The following is a 16,390-nucleotide window of genomic DNA, read 5'->3' as shown; positions in this document are numbered from 1 at the left end:
ATGGGCTTAGTTGCTCTGAGGCATGTGGGATCTTCCCGGCAGGGATCGAACCTGTGTCCCCTGTATTGGCAGGTGTATTCTTAACCACTGCACCACCAGGGAAGTCCATTATCCCTCTGTTCTTGCACGTTGTCTACTTTTTCCAGTAGTTCCTTAGCTTATTAATCATAGTTGTTTTAAATTCATAGTCTGATAATTATAACATCCCTGCCACAACTGAGTCTGGATCTGGTTCTTGCTCTGTCTCTTCAGACTGTGTTTTTTTGCCTGTTAGTATGCTTTGTACTAGAGCCATCTGATGGAAAAAACCAAATGAACCTTTTGGACGACCCAATGCATCTTTCTCCATCCCTATCCCCTTGCTTTTTTTTCCCTCTAATTTTATGAGATATAATTGACATATAACATTGTGTAAGTTTAAGGTTTACAGTGTGATGATTTGATGCACATATATACTGCAACATAATTACCACAATAAGGTTAGTGAACACATCCTTTGCTTCACATAATTACCATTTTGTTGTTGTTATAGTGGGAACATTAAAGCTCTAATGTCATAGCAACCATGCCTTTACTTTTCATCTATATGTGTTTTTATATTGAAAGTGGGTTTCTTGTAGATGATATATAGTTGGGTTGTATTTTTGGGGAATTCCCTGGTGGTCCAGTGGTTAGGACCCTGCGCTTTCACTGCTGAGGGCATGGGTTCAATCCCTGGTCAGGGAACTAAAATCCCACAAGCTGTGCTTTGCGGCCAAAAATAAATTTTTTAAGTGATTATTGATATAGTTGGACCAATATTATATGGGACTCATATTTGTTACTGTTTTATTTTCATATATATATAAATTTATTTATTTATTTATTGGCTGCATTGGGTCTTCCTTGCTGTGCTCAGGCTTTCTCTAGTACAGCAGTGGGGGCTACTCTTCACTGTGGTGCACGGGCTTCTCACTGCTGTGGCTTCTCTTGTTGTGGAGCACTTTTAAATAACACTATACCATTTTGTGGCTAATGCAAGTATCTTATAATAAATTATTCCTAACTCCTCTCTCCTGTCCCTTGTATAATTTTTTTTTCTTGAGTCTTTTTTAATTTTTATTGAATGAAACAATAGTGCTTTACAATTTTCAAAAGTTTCACACACGTGATTTCATATAATCCCATAATAACCCTTTTTTAATCCCATAACCCTTTATTGCCCCTCCCCCCTTCCATACCCACTGATAACCCCTAGTTTGTGCTCTGTATCTGTGAGTCTGCTTTTTTGTTTGCTTTCCTTTTCCTTTTTTTTAACATCTTTATTGGAGTATAATTGCTTTACAATGGTGTGTTAGTTTTTGCTTTATAACAAAGTGAATCAGCTATACATATACATATATCTGCATATCCCCGCCCTCTTGCTTCTCCCTCCCACCCTCCCTATCCCACTCCTCTAGGTGGTCACAAAGCACCGAGCTGATCTCCCTGTGCTGAGCTGCTTCCCACTAGCTATCTATTTTACATTTGGTAGTGTATATATGTCCATGCCACTCTCTCTCTTAGTCCCAGCTTGTCCTTCCCCCTCCCCACGTACTCAAGTCCATTCTCTACATCTGCATCTTTATTGCTGTCCTGCCCCTAGGTTTTTCGGAACCTTTTTTTTTTTTTTAGATTCCATATATATGTATTAACATAGAGTATTTGTTTTTCTCTTTCTGATTTACTTCACTCTGTATGACAGACTCTAGGTCCATCCACCTCACTACAAATAACTCAATTTCGATTCTTTTTATGGCTCAGTAATATTCCATTGTATATATGTGCCACATCTTCTTTTATCCATTCATGTGTCAAAGGACACTTAGGTTGCTTCCATGTTCGGGCTATCGTAAATAGAGCTGCAATGAAAATTGTGATACATGACTCTTTGAATTATGGTTTTCTCAGGGTATATGCCCAGTAGTGGGATTGCTGGCTTATACGGTAGTTCTATTTTTAGTTTTTCAAGGAACCTCCACACTGTTCTCCATAGTGGCTGTATCAATTTGTACGCCCACCAACAGTGCAAGAGGGTTCCCTTTACTCCACACCCTCTCCAGCATTTATTGTTTGTAGATTTTTTGATGATGGCCACTCTGACAGGTGTGAGGTGATATCTCATTGTAGTTTTGATTTGCATTTCTCTAATGATTAGTGATGTTGAGCATCCCTTCATTTGTTTGTTGCAATCTGTATGTCTTCTTTGGAGAAATGTCTATTTAGGTCTTCTGCCCATTTTTGGATTGGGTTGTTTGTTTTTCTGTTATTGAGCTGCATGAGCTGCTTGTAAATTCTGGAGATTAATCCACTGTCAGTTGCTTCATTTGCAAATATTTTCTCCCATTCTGAAGGTTGTCTTTTGGTCTTGTTTATGACCTTGCTGTGCAAAAGCTTTGAAGTTTCATTAGGTCCCATTTGTTTATTTTTGTTTTTCTTTCCATTTCTCTAGGAGGTGGGTCAAAAAGGATCTTGCTGTGATTTATGTCATAGAGTGTTCTGCCTATGTTTTCCTCTAAGAGTTTGATAGTTTCTGGCCTTACATTTAGGTCTTTAATCCATTTTGAGCTTATTTTTGTGTATGGTGTTAGGGAGTGATCTAATCGCATACTTTTACATGTACCTGTCCAGTTTTCCCAGCACCACTTATTGAAGAGGCTGTCCTTTCTCCACTGTACATTCCTGCCTCGTTCACCGAAGATAAGGTGACCATATGTGTGTGGGTTTATCTCTGGGCTTTCTATCCTGTTCCACTGATCTATGTTTCTGTTTCTGTGCCAGTACCATACTGTCTTGATTACTGTAGCTTTGTAGTATAGTCTGAAGTCCAGGAGCCTGATTCCTCCAGCTCCATTTTTCTTTCTCAGGACTGCTTTAGCTATTAGGGGTCTTTTGTGTTTCCATACAAAATGTGAAATTTTTTGTTCTAGTTCTGTGAAAAATGCCATTGGTAGTTTGATAGGGATTGCCTTGAATCTGTTGATTGCTTTGGGTAGTATAGTCATTTTCACAATGTTGATTCTTCCAATCCAAAAACATGGTATATCTCTCCATCTGTTTGTATCATCTTTAATATCTTTCATGAAAGTCTTATAGTTTTCTGCATACAGGTCTTTTGTCTCCTTAGGTAGGTTGATTCCTAGGTATTTTATTCTTTTTGTTGCAATGGTAAATGGGAGTGTTTCCTTAATTTCTCTTTCAGATTTTTCATCATTAGTGTATAGGAATGCCAGAGATTTCTGTGCATTAATTTTGTATCCTGCTACTTTACCAACTTCATTGATTAGCTCTAGTAGTTTTCTGATAGCATCTTTAGGATGCTTTGTGTATAGTATCAGTCATCTGCAAACAGTGACAGCTTTACTTCTTCTTTTCTGATTTGGATTCCTTTTATTTCTTTTTCTTCTCTGATTGCTGTGGCTAAAACTTCAAAAACTATGTTGAATAACAGAAGTGAGAGTAGACAACCTTGTCTTGTTCCTGATCTTAGAGGATATGGTTTCAGTTTTTCACCATTGAGAACAATGTTGGCTGTGGGCTTGTCATATATGGCCTTTATTATGTTCAGGTAAGTTCCCTCTATGCCTACTTTCTAGAGGGTTTTTATCATCAATGGGTGTTGAATTTTGTCAAAAGATTTTTCTCCATCTATTGAGATGATCATATGGCTTTTCTACTTCAATTTGTTAAGATGGTTTATCACATTGATTGATTTGCGTATATTGAAGAATCCTTGTATTCCTGGGATAAACCCCACTTGATCATGATGTATGATCCTTTTAATGGGCTGTAGGTTTCTGTTTGCTAGTATTTTGGTGAGGATTTTTGCATCTATGTTCATCAGTGATACTGGCCTGTAGTTTTCCTTTTCTGTGGCATCTGGTTTTGGTATCAGGGTTATGGTGGCTTCGTAGAATGAGTTTGGGAGTATTCCTCCCTCTGCTATATTTTGGAAGCGTTTGAGAAGGATAGGTGTTAGCTCTTTTCTAAATGTTTGATAGAATTCACCTGTGAAGCCATCTGGTCCTGGGCTTTTGTTTGTTGGAAGATTTTTAATCATAGTCTCAATTTCAGTGCTTGTGACTGGTCTGTTTAAATTTTCTATTTCTTCCTGGTTCAGTCTTGGAAGGTTGTGCTTTTCTAAGAATTTGTCCATTTCTTCCAAGTTGTCCATTTTATTGGCATAGAGATGCTTGTAGTAATCTCTCATGATCCTTTGTATTTCTGCAATGTCAGTTGTTACTTCTCCTTTTCATTTCTAACTGTTGATTTGAGTCTTCTCCCTATTTTTCTTGATGAGTCTGGCTAATGATTTATCAATTTTGTTCACCTTCTCAAAGAACCAGCTTTTAGTTTTATTGATCTTTGCTATCGTTTCCTTCATTTCTTTTTCATATATTTCTGATCTGATCCTTATGATTTCTTTCCTTCTGCTAACTTCGGGAGTTTTTTTGTTCTTCTTTCTCTAATTGCTTTAGGTGTAAGGTTAGGTTGTTTATTTGAGATATTTCTTGTTTCTTGAGGTAGGATTCTATTGCTATAAACTTCCCTCTTAGAAGAGCTTTTTCTGAATCCCATAGGTTTTGTGTCTTCGTGTTTTCATTGTCATTTGTTTCTAGGTAATTTTTGATTTCCTTTTTGATTTCTTCCGTGATGTCTTGGTTATTTAGTAGTGTACTGTTTAGCCTCCATGTGTTTGTATGTTTTACAGATTTTTCCTGTAATTGATATCTACTCTCATAGCATTGTGGTCAGAAAAGATACTTGATACGATTTCAATTTTCTTAAATTTACCAAGATTTGATTTGTGACCCAAGATATGATCTATCCTGGAGAATGTTCCATGAGCACTTGAGAAGAAAGTGTATTCTGTTGTTTTTGGATGGAATGTCCGATAAATATCAATTAAGTCCATCTTGTTTAATATATCATTCATGTAAAGCTTGTGTTTCCTTATTTATTTTCATTTTGGATGATCTGTCCATTGGTGAAAGTGGGGTGTTAAAGTCCCCTACTATGATTGTGTTACTGTCGATTTCCCCATTTATGGCTGTTAGCATTTGCCTTATGTATTGAGGTGCTCCTATGTTGGGTGCATAAATATGTACAATTGTTATATCTTCTTCTTGGATCAATCCCTTGATCATTATGTAGTGTTCTTCTTTGTCTCTTGTAATAGTCTTTATTTTAAAGTCTATTTTGTCTGATATGAGAATTGCTATTCCAGCTTTCTTTTGATTTCCATTTGCATGGAATATCTTTTTCCATCCCTTCACTTTCAGTCTGTATGTGTCCCTAGGTCTGAAGGGGGTCTCTTGTAGACAGCATGTATACATGTCTTGTTTTTGTATCCATTCAGCCAGTCTATATCTTTTGGATGAAGCATTTAATCCATTTACATTTAAGGTAATTATTGATATGTGTGATCCTATTACCATTTTCTTAATTGTTTTGGGTTTGTTATTGTAGGTCTTTTCCTTCTCTTGTGTTTCCTGCCTGGAGAAGTTCCTTTAGCATTTGTTGTAAAGCTAGTTTGGTGGTGCTGAATTCTCTTAGCTTTTGCTTGTCTGTAAAGGTTTTAATTTCTCCATCAACTCTGAATGAGATCCTTGCTGGGTAGAGTAATCTTGGTTGTAGGTTTTTCCCTTTCATCACTTTAAATATGTCCTGCCACTCCCTCCTGGCTTGCAGAGTTCCTGCTGAAAGGTCAGCTGTTAACCTTATGGGGATTCCCTTTTATGTTATTTGTTGTTTTTCCCTTGCTGCTTTCAATATTTTTTCTTTGTATTTAATTTTTGATAGTTTGATTAATATGTGTCTTGGCATGTTTCTCCTTGGATTTATACTGTATGGGACTCTCTGCACTTCCTGGACTTGATTGACTATTTCCTTTCCCATATTAGGGAAGTTTTCAACTATAATCTCTTTAAATATTTTCTCAGTCCCTTTGTTTTTCTCTTCTTCTTCTGGGACCCCTATAATTTGAATGTTCGTGCATTTAATGTTGTCCCAGAGGTCTCTAAGTCTGTCCTAAATTCTTTTCATTCTTTTTCTTTATTCTGCTCTGTGGTAGTTATTTCCATTATTTTATCTTCCAGATCACTTATCCATTCTTCTGCCTAAGTTATTCTGCTATTAATTCTTTCTAGAGAATTTTTAGTTTCATTTATTGTGCTGTTCATCATTTTTTGTTTGCTCTTTAGTTCTTCTAGGTCCTTGTTAAACATTTTTGTATTTTCTCCATTGTATTTCCAAGATTTTGGATCATCTTTCCTGTAATTACTCTGAATTCTTCTTCAGGTAGACTGCCTATTTCCTCTTCATTTGTTTGGTCTGGTGTGTTTTTACCTTGCTCCTTCATCTGCTGTATATTTCTCTGTCTTCTCATTTTGCTTCACTTACTGTGTTTGGGATCTCCTTTTCTCAGGCTGCAGGTTCGTAGTTCCCATTGTTTTTGGTGTCTGTCCCCAGTGGCTAAGGTTGGTTCAGTGGGTTGTGTAGGCTTCCTGGTGGAGGGGACTAGTGCCTGTGTTCTGGTGGATGAGGCAGGTCCACGTCTGGTGGTGTGTTTTGGGGTGTCTGTGGACTTATTATGATTTTAGGCAGCCTCTCTGCTAATGGGTGGGGTTGTGTTCCTGTCTTGCTAGTTGTTTGGGATAGGGTGTCGAGCCCTGTACCTTGCTGGTCGTTGAGTGGAGCTGGGTCTTAGCGTTGAGATGGAGACCTCTGGGAGAGCTTTTGCTGTTTGATATTACATGGAGCTGGGAGGTCTCTGGTGGACCAATGTCCTGAACTCGGCTCTCGCACCTCAGAGGCACAGGCCTGACACCCAGCCATAGCACCAAGACTCTGTCAGCCACACGGCCAGGTATGTGGGAAGTTTCTTGCCTTTTGGGAAGTCTCAGGTCTTCTGCCAGCATTCAGTAGGTGTTCTGTAGGAGTTGTTCCACAAGTAGATGTATTTCTGATGTATTTGTGGGGAGTAAGGTGATCTCCATGTCTTACTCCTCCACCATCTTGAAGGTCTCTCCTCCCTTGTATCATTCTTGTCATTCATTTCACTTATACATAAGCATGTATGTATGTGTATATACTCATATATATGTATATATATATTTGAATACATTGTTGCTATTATTAGAACAAATCAAACTTAGAACAATCAAGAATAAGAAAAAGGTTTTATTTTCCTTCATTTATTCCTTCTCTAAAGATCTTCCTTTCTTTATATGCATCTGAGTTTCTGACTTATACTGGCTTCCTTCTCCCCGAAAAACTTCTTTTAACATTTCTTCCAAGGCAAGTCAACTGGCAACAAATTCTCTGTTTCTGTTTGTCTGAGAAAGTGTTTATTTCTCCCTCACATTTGAAGGATAATTTTGCAGGATACAGAATTCTAGGTTGGTGGTATTTTTCTCTCAACACTATTACTATGCTAACACTAATCAAAAGAAAGCAGGAGAAGCTATATTAATTTCAGACAGAGCAGGCTTCAGAGCAAGAAAAATTATCAGATATAAGAAAGAGCATTGCATGATGATAAAAGATCAAATCTCCAAGAAGACACAACAATATTTAATGTGTATGCACCTAACAACAGAGAATCAAAATATGTGAGCCAGAAATTGACAGAACTGCAAGGAGAAATACATGAATCTACTATTACAGCTGGAGACCTCAACAGCTCTCTAACGGAAATAGGTACAGCAGGCAGAAAATCAGTAAGGACATAGCTGATCCCAACAATACCATCAATCAACTGGATGTAATTGATATCTAAGATCACTTCAAGAGCAGAATATACATTTGCTTCTCAAATTGAACTGTTCCCTCACTTGCTGGATGGCTTCTTTCAGTAGATTCTGGAGAAAGGATACATGGATGTAAGGATACATAGAGGCATAGTATGTCTAAGGATAGCTTCGTTCTACTCCTACCTTGATTGATAGCTTGAATTAGTACAGAATTATAGGTTGAAAATTATTTTCCAGAATAATTTTGACACCATTGCTCTACTGTTTTCTAGCTTGTATTAGTGCACACATTGAAAATTTTGTGCCGTTCTAAAATTCTTGATACTATGGATGTATCCTATTTGTTTTCCCTGGAAGATTTAGGATCTTCTCTTAGGCCTGACCTTCTGAAATGTCATGATAACATGTCTTCTTCATTCTGCAAGGCACTCAGTAGGCTTGTTGAATATAAATACTCATGCCTTCCAGTTCTGATACATTTCAAGGGTTGCTTCTTTAATTATTTTTTTAAATAGTTCATTTGTTTTCTTTTTTAATAAATTTATTTATTTTATTTATTTATTTTTGGGTCTTCGTTGCTGCGCATGGGCTTTTTCTAGTTGTGACGAGCAGGGGTACTCTTCGTTGTGGTGCGCAGGCTTCTCCTTGTAGTGGCTTCTCTTGTCGCAGAGCACAGGCTCTAGGTGTGTGGGCTTCAGTAGTTGTGGCATGAGGGCTTAGTAGTTGTGGCTCGTGGGCTGTAGAGCGCAGGCTCAGTAGTTGTGGCTTACGGGCTTAGTTGCTCCGTGGCATGTGGGATTTTCCTGGACCAAGACTCGAACCCATGTCCTCTGCATTGGCAAGCAGATTCTTCACCACCGTACCACCAGGGAAGTCCATACTTCTTTGATTATTATTTTTTATTTCTGCTTTCTCCCTTCTAGCTTCATAAAACTTCTTTTAATTATAATTGAGACCTCCTAGCCTGAGGCTATTTCCTCTCCTCTTTCCATCCCTGCTGTATTTTGTGTTTTGTCCTCTGATTGCTCTTTTTTATAGCATCCTCTTCTTATTTCAGTGATACAGAATCTTCTCATTTCTATGAGGGTATAAATTTTAGTATACTTTAAATATTTTGCTCTGTGCTTTGCCTGTTTCCTCTCTTCTCTTCCCCCATTACTTTGTTTTGGTCTGTTCAGTTCATGTTGCTGATTACTGGCAAGCACACTTTGATCCTTGACAGTCTTTGCATATGTTAAAAAAAAACCCAAACACTAAAAAGGTGGTTGGGGGAATTCCCTGGCAGTCCAGTGGTTAGGACTCCACGCCTTCACTGCCGAGGGCCCAGGTTCGAGCCCTGGTCAGGGAACTAAGATCCCACAAGACATGCGGCATGGCCAAAAGAAAAAAAAAGGTGGTTGGAAGCTCAGTGTGGCTGGGCAGGGCTGGTTGATTAATGGTTTCATGTGTGTTGATCAGTCATGACCTAGTTGATCAGTGGTTGACTCTCACCTCCTCAAATGTGGATCTTTTCCCTAGGGCCCTGCAGTTATTCCAGAAAACAATCCAAGCTCTTGACTATAGTAGTATAAGCCAGGCTGCTAGTGTTCTGAGAGACAAATGGGGAAATGGAACTGTGGTTTCATATTTGAAGACTTTCACTTAATCTTCTTGTTTTCAGTGTTGTGCCTCCTTTCTGTTCTCTGCTATGTCTAGTCAGTACAATAAGGGAAGAAAAAATACTTATGGGCTGGAAAGGAGGATATTAATTTTGTCTGTGTAGATTGTTTTATTAACAAGGTTGGAGGACACAAAGTTAATACACAAGAACCAAGTGCATTTTTATATACTACCAATTAACAGTTAGAAATGAAAATTTTAAAACAGTACCACTTATAATATCACCAGAAAAGCATGAGATATTTAGGGATAAATCTAATAAATTACCTCCAGGATCTTTTTGTGATAATTACAAAACATTCATGAAATAAATCAAACATTAAATGAATAGAGAGATAAAGCATGTTGTGGCTTAGAATACTCAAAATGGTTAAAATGTCAATTCCTCCAAAACTGGTCTATAGGTTCAATGAAATTCTAATCAAAACCATAGCAGAGGGACTTCCCTGGTGGCACAGTGGTTAAGAATCTGCCTGCCAATGCAGGGGACACAGGTTCAATCCCTGGTTGGGGAAGATCCCACATGCCATGGAGCAACTAAGCCCGTGTGCCACAACTACTGAGCCTGTGTGCCACAACTACTGAGCCCGCATGCCTAGAGCCCATGCTCCGCAACAAGAGAAGCCACCGCAATAAGAAGCCTGCGCACTGCAATGGAGAGTAGCCCCCGCTCGCCACAACTAGAGAAAGCCTGTGTGTAGCAATGAAGACCCAATGCAGCCAAAAATAAAATTAAAATTAAAAAGAAAAAATAGCAGGATTTCTTTTATAGAAATATCAACCTTATACTAAAATGTATGTGAAAATGCAAAGGAAATATAATAGCCAAGACAATTTTGAAAAACAAAAACAAAGTTGAAGAATTCACATTACCTGATTTCAAGATATGTTAAAATCTATAGCAATCAAGACTTTGTGGGACTTCCTAGTGGCACAGTGTTAAGAATCTGCCTGCCAATGCAGGGGACATGGGTTCGAGCCCTGGTCCGGGAAGATCCCACATGCTGCGGAGCAACTAAGCCCATGCACCACAACTACTGAGCCTGAATGCTGCAACTACTGAAGCCCATGTGCCTAGAGCCTGTGCTCTGCAACAAGAGAAGCCACTGCAATGAGAAGCCCACGCACCGCAACAAAGAGTAGCCTCTGCTTGCCGCAACTAGAAAAACCTGCATGCAGCAACAAAGACCCAACACAGCCAAAAATAAATAAATAAATAGATAAAATTTTTAAAAAGGACATTGTGATATTAATAAAAATAGAGACACATAGGTAAATGGAACAAAATAGAATATTCATAAAAAGACACACAATATATGTGGTCAATATATCTTTTTTGATAAAGATGCAAAGACAATTCAATAACCTTTTCCAGAACATGGTATTCTGTAACTATTGGATATCCATAGGCAAAAAATGAACCTTGGCCCATAATCCTCACCTCATTCACAAATTAACTCAAAATGGAACCAGACCTAACTATAAAACCTAAAAGTACAAAAGGAAAAGACTGTGATGAAACTTTTCATTGGTGACCCCATACGCAGTAAAGCAGGAACGCAACATCCTCAATCTTCTAAGGGAAAAATTCAATTGATATTGATTGAACATTATATCAATTAACCAGGCCGACACATAACTTACATGTCTTCCATCTAGTGCCAAACACAAAGAAATGTCACAGAAAATGAAGCATAAAAAATAAACACTAAGGTAATAAATTAAAAGGTGGGATTACCCTAGTTTCATAAACCCAAATCAGAGTAAAGCACTAAAACAGGGCTGAAAATCTCATGAGAGAATTTTAGCTATGTATAGACTGCAATCATCGCAAGCTGAGACTTCAATGTCCAACTAGGAAAGTAAATCTAAGACCAAAACCTCATATGCAGGAGAGGAATGGCATAAATTATAGGAATCCTATAGAACAGCTCCATTTATAAGCAGAGTTGAGGATTAATAGAGACATAAAAAGCATATAGAAGTATCAAGGAAGCTTTACTTTGGATAGAAAAAAGAGTCACCCAAAAGGAATCAGAATTCCCATTCAGGGCCATGCTTGTATTTGATCTCATTCACACTCACATTTACATTACACACACAGGATAGATTTCTAAGGTCTGAACTTAATAGGGAAAAAATTTGTTCATGAATGAGGGAAGCACTGACAGAAGCAAACTACCAACTGAACAAAATAAAATATAAAGAAAAGACATTCGAATATCTGAGGTAATGTAATATTAAAAAGGTGCACTTTAAAATAGTGGAGAGGGACTTCCCTGGTGGTGCAGTTGTTAAGAATCCGCCTACCAAGGCAGGGGACACGGGTTCCAGCCCGTCCGGGAAGATCCCACATGCCGCGGAGCAGCTAAGCCCGTGAGCCACGACTACTGAGCCTGCGCTCTAGAGCCCATGAGCCACAACTTTTGAGCCAATGTGCCACAACTACTGAAGCCCACACACCTAGAGCCTGTGCTCCGCAACAAGAGAAGCCACCGCAATGAGAAGCCCGCGCACCGCAACAAAGAGCAGCCTCCACTCGCCGCAACTAGAGAAGGCCCACGTGCAGCAACAAAGACCCAATGCAGCCAAAAATAAAAATAAATAAATAAATAATAAATTTAATAAATAAATAAATAAATAAATATAAAATCGTGGAGAAAGTCAAAAAAATAGAAATCACCCAACAATTGTGAATAGACAAATGGGTAAGAAAAAATTGTGGTGTAAACATACGATGGAATACTACCCAGCAATAAAAATAACAAACTACTGATATTATGCAAAACATGGATAAATCTCAAAGATATTACACTGAGCAAAAGAAATCAGAAACAAAAGAATACGTACTATATGATTCCATTATATGAAACTTGACAAATTAAAATCTAATATAAAGTAACAGAAAACATTTCACTGGTGGCCTATATCTAGGGGACAGTGGATTGACTGGGATGAGGCATAAGGTAACATTTCAGGGTTGATAGAAATGACCTCTATCTTTGTACTGATTATACAGGTCCACATATTGTCAAAACCAATCGAATTTGAGTGACATCAGTAAAGCTGGTGGAGTAAGGAACTCCAAAAATATCTCTCTCCACAAAATATCCAAAAATAAACTGGCAAAAACTGTCAGAATCAACTTATCAAAACCTCAGAAACTAGTCAGAAGGTTACAGCACTGAGACAAAAACAACAAGAAAAAAACAGCTAAATTTTGGCAGTTAAGAAAATCTCTGTTGAATCACTAGCTGGCCACTAAACTAAAGGAACAGAGACCTTAGTTGCCACACACAACAAAGAATACAGACTTAATAAAATTAGTTCAGAAAAGTACTAAACAAGCAAATAACAATTACAGTAAGCTGCAACAATAAAACCTGGGGAGGGAGTTGTCATATTATAACATCCAAAATGTCCAGTTTTCAACAACAACAACAAAAAAAACGAGGCATGCAAAGAAATAAGAAAGTAGGCCAATACACAAGATGCAAAGAAATTAACAGAAACTGTCTCTGAGGAAGCCCAGACACTGGATTTAATAAACAAAGACTTTAGGGACTTGCCTGTGTGGCGCAGTGGTTAAGAATCTGCCTGCCAATGCAGGGGACACAGGTTCGAGCCCTGGTCCGGGAAGATCCCATATGCCGCAGAGCAACTAAGCCCGTGTGCCACAACTACTGAGCTTGTACTCTAGAGCCTGTGAGCCACAACTACTGAGCCCACGTTACAAATACTGAAGCCCGCGTGCCACAACTACTGAAGCCTGTGTGCCTAGAGCCCGTGCTCCGAAACAAGAGAAGCCACTGCAATGAGAAGCCTGCACATCACAACCAAGAGTAGCCCCTGCTAGCCATAACTAGAAAAAGCCTGCGCACAGCAATGAAGACCCAATGCAGTCAAAAGTAACTAAAATAAAATAAATAAATTCTTTAAAATAAATAAAGATTTTAAATAAACTATTTAAAACATGCTCAAAAATCTAAAGAAAACCATTTACAAAAACACTAAAGGACACTGTGAGAATGATGGCTCACCAAATACAAAAATTAATAAAGAGATAGAAATTATGAAAAAGAATCAAATGGAAATTAAGGAGTTGAAAAGTAAAATAACTGAAATGAAAAATTCACTGGAGGGTTTTAACAGCAGATTTAGGTAGGCAGAAAAAAAATCTGCAAACTTAAAGAAAAGTCAGTTGAAATTACCTACTTTGAGAGGCAGAAAGAAATATGAATAAAGGAAACTAGTCAGCTTATATGAAACATGTGGGACATTATCAAAGGTACTTAGCATGTATAATGGTAGTTCCAGAAGAGGAGAGAGAGAAAAGAATAGGAAGTATATTTCAAAAAATACTGACCGGGCTTCCCTGGTGGTGCAGTGGTTGAGAGTCCGCCTGCTGATGCAGGGGACACGGGTTTGTGCCCTGGTCTGGGAAGAGCCCACATGCCACGGAGCGGCTGGGCCCGTGAGCCATGGCCGCTGAGCCTGCGCGTCTGGAGCCTGTGCTCCACAACGGGAGAGGCCACAACAGTGAGAGGCCCGTGTACCACAAAAAAAAAAAAAAAAAATACTGACCAATGACTTCTCTACTTTGACAAAAGACATGAATCTACACATCCAGGGACTTCCCTGGTGGTGCAGTGGTTAAGAATCTGCCTAACAATGCAGGGGACACAGGCTCGATCCCTGGTGCAGGAAGATCCCATGTGCCGCGGAGCAACTAAGCCCATGTGCCACAACTACTGAGCCTGCACTCTAGAGCCCGCAAGCCACAACTACTGAGCTCACGCACCACAACTACTGAAGCCCACGCGCCCTAGAGCCTGCACGCCACAACTATTGAGCCCACACGCTGCAACTACTGAATCCTGCGTGCTCTAGGTCCCACGTGCTGCACCTACTGAGCCCGGGTGCTGCAACTACTGAAGCCATGCACCTAGAGCCCGTGATCTGCAACAAGAGAAGCCACCACAGCAAGAAGCCTGTGCAACACAACGAAGAGCATCCCTCACTCACTGCAGCTACAGAAAACCCACATGCAGCAACGAAGACCCAACACAGCCAAAAAAAAATACACATTCAACAAGCGCATCAAATACCAAGTAGAAACTCTGAAAGAAAACTCAAAGAGATTCACACCAAGACACATTGTAATCAAATTATTTAAAGCCAAAGGTGGAATTCCAAAATCAGCAAGAGAGAAGTGACTAGTCTTGTACAAGGGAGCCTCAATAAGATGAACAGCTGATTTCTGATCAAAAAAATCACAGACACCAGAAGACACTGGGATAACATAATTAAAGTACTGAAAGAAAAGAAACAAAACACAACAAAATTCTAAATGAAGAATTCTAGATCCAACAAAACTATCCTTAAAAAGTAAAACATAAGATCTAAAAATATAAAATGCCTAGAAGAAAACATATAGGAAAGCTTCATGACATTGGATTTGGCAAAGATTTCTTGCATATGACACCAAAAGCACAGGGGAAAAAAGCAAAAAAATAAACAAATGGAACTATATCAAACTTTAAAACTTTTGTGTTTTAAAGGAAACACAGTGCATCAAAGGAAACAACAGAGTGAAAAGGTAACCAATGGAATGGAAGAAAATATTTGAAATCATATATCTGATAAGGGATTAACATCAAGAATATATAAAGAACTGCAAATCAACAACACAAAACCAAATAACCCAATTACAAAATAGGCAAGAACTCAAATAGACATTTCTCCAAAGAAGATATACAAATAGCCAACAAGCATATGAAAGGATACTCGACATCATTAATAATCAGTATATGGTAAATCAAAACCATAATGAGATATTTCTTCACACCCACTAGGTTGACCACTGTCAAAAAAAAAAAGAGAAAAAGACAGAAAATACCAAGTATTGGTGAAGATATGGAGAAAATGGAACTCTTGTGTACTGTTGATGAGAATGTAAAATGGTGCAGCCCTTATAAAAAATAGAATGGTGGTTTCTTAAAAAATTCAAAATAGAATTACCATATGATCCAGCAATTTCACTTCTGGGTATATATACAAAAGAATTGAAAGCAAAATCTTGAAGGGATATTTGCACACCACCGCAGTATTTTTCACAGTAGCAAAGAGGTGAAAACAACCCAAATGTCCCTTGACAGATAAATGGATAAAGAAAATGTGGTATACAATAGAACATTATTCAGCCTTTCAAAAGAAGGATACCCTGTCACATGCTATGACATGGATAAACCTTTAGGATATTATGCTAAATTGAAATAAGCCACCACAAAAAGACAAATACTGATTGATTCCACTTATATGAGATACTCTAGTAGTCAAACTCATAGAAACAGAGAGTAGAATGGTGGTTTCCAGCGGCTGGATTGAAGAGGAAATGGGGACTTTTTGTTCAATGCATACAGAGTTTCAGTTTTGCAAGAGGAAAAAGTTCTAGAGATGTGTTGCCCAACAATGTTAATATGACTAACACTACTAAAATGTACACTTAGAAATGGTTAAGATGGTAAACTCTGTTACACGTTTTTTACTGAAATTTAAAATGTTTTTAAATGAAGCAAGAATAAAGACATTCCCAGATAAACAAAAACTGAGAGATTTCTTTGCCAGTAGACCTGCCCTACAAAAAAGGTAAATGGTGTCAGTCCTTTAGGCTGAAATGAAGGACATTAACTTGAAACCATATGAGGAAATAAAGAATTCCAGTAAAAGTAACTACATAAGTAAATTTAAAAGTCGGTATTAATTTAATTTTGGTTTGTAATTCTTCTTTCTTTCCTATATGATTTAAAATACAACTACATAAAACTATAATTATAAAGCTATTGATGGGCACACAATGTATAAATATGTAACATGTGACAAGGTAATGAGGGGGACAAAGCTATATATATAGTAGCAGCAAAGTTTATTCAAAGTAAATTGTTATAAATTAACATGTT

This window comes from Delphinapterus leucas, chromosome 1 (assembly GCF_059928025.1).
Source record: "Delphinapterus leucas isolate spDelLeu-1000000601 "Yukka" chromosome 1, BTC_Dleu_Yukka2, whole genome shotgun sequence".
NCBI lineage: Eukaryota > Metazoa > Chordata > Mammalia > Artiodactyla > Monodontidae > Delphinapterus > Delphinapterus leucas.
Note: the sequence above shows the minus strand (reverse complement) of the source record.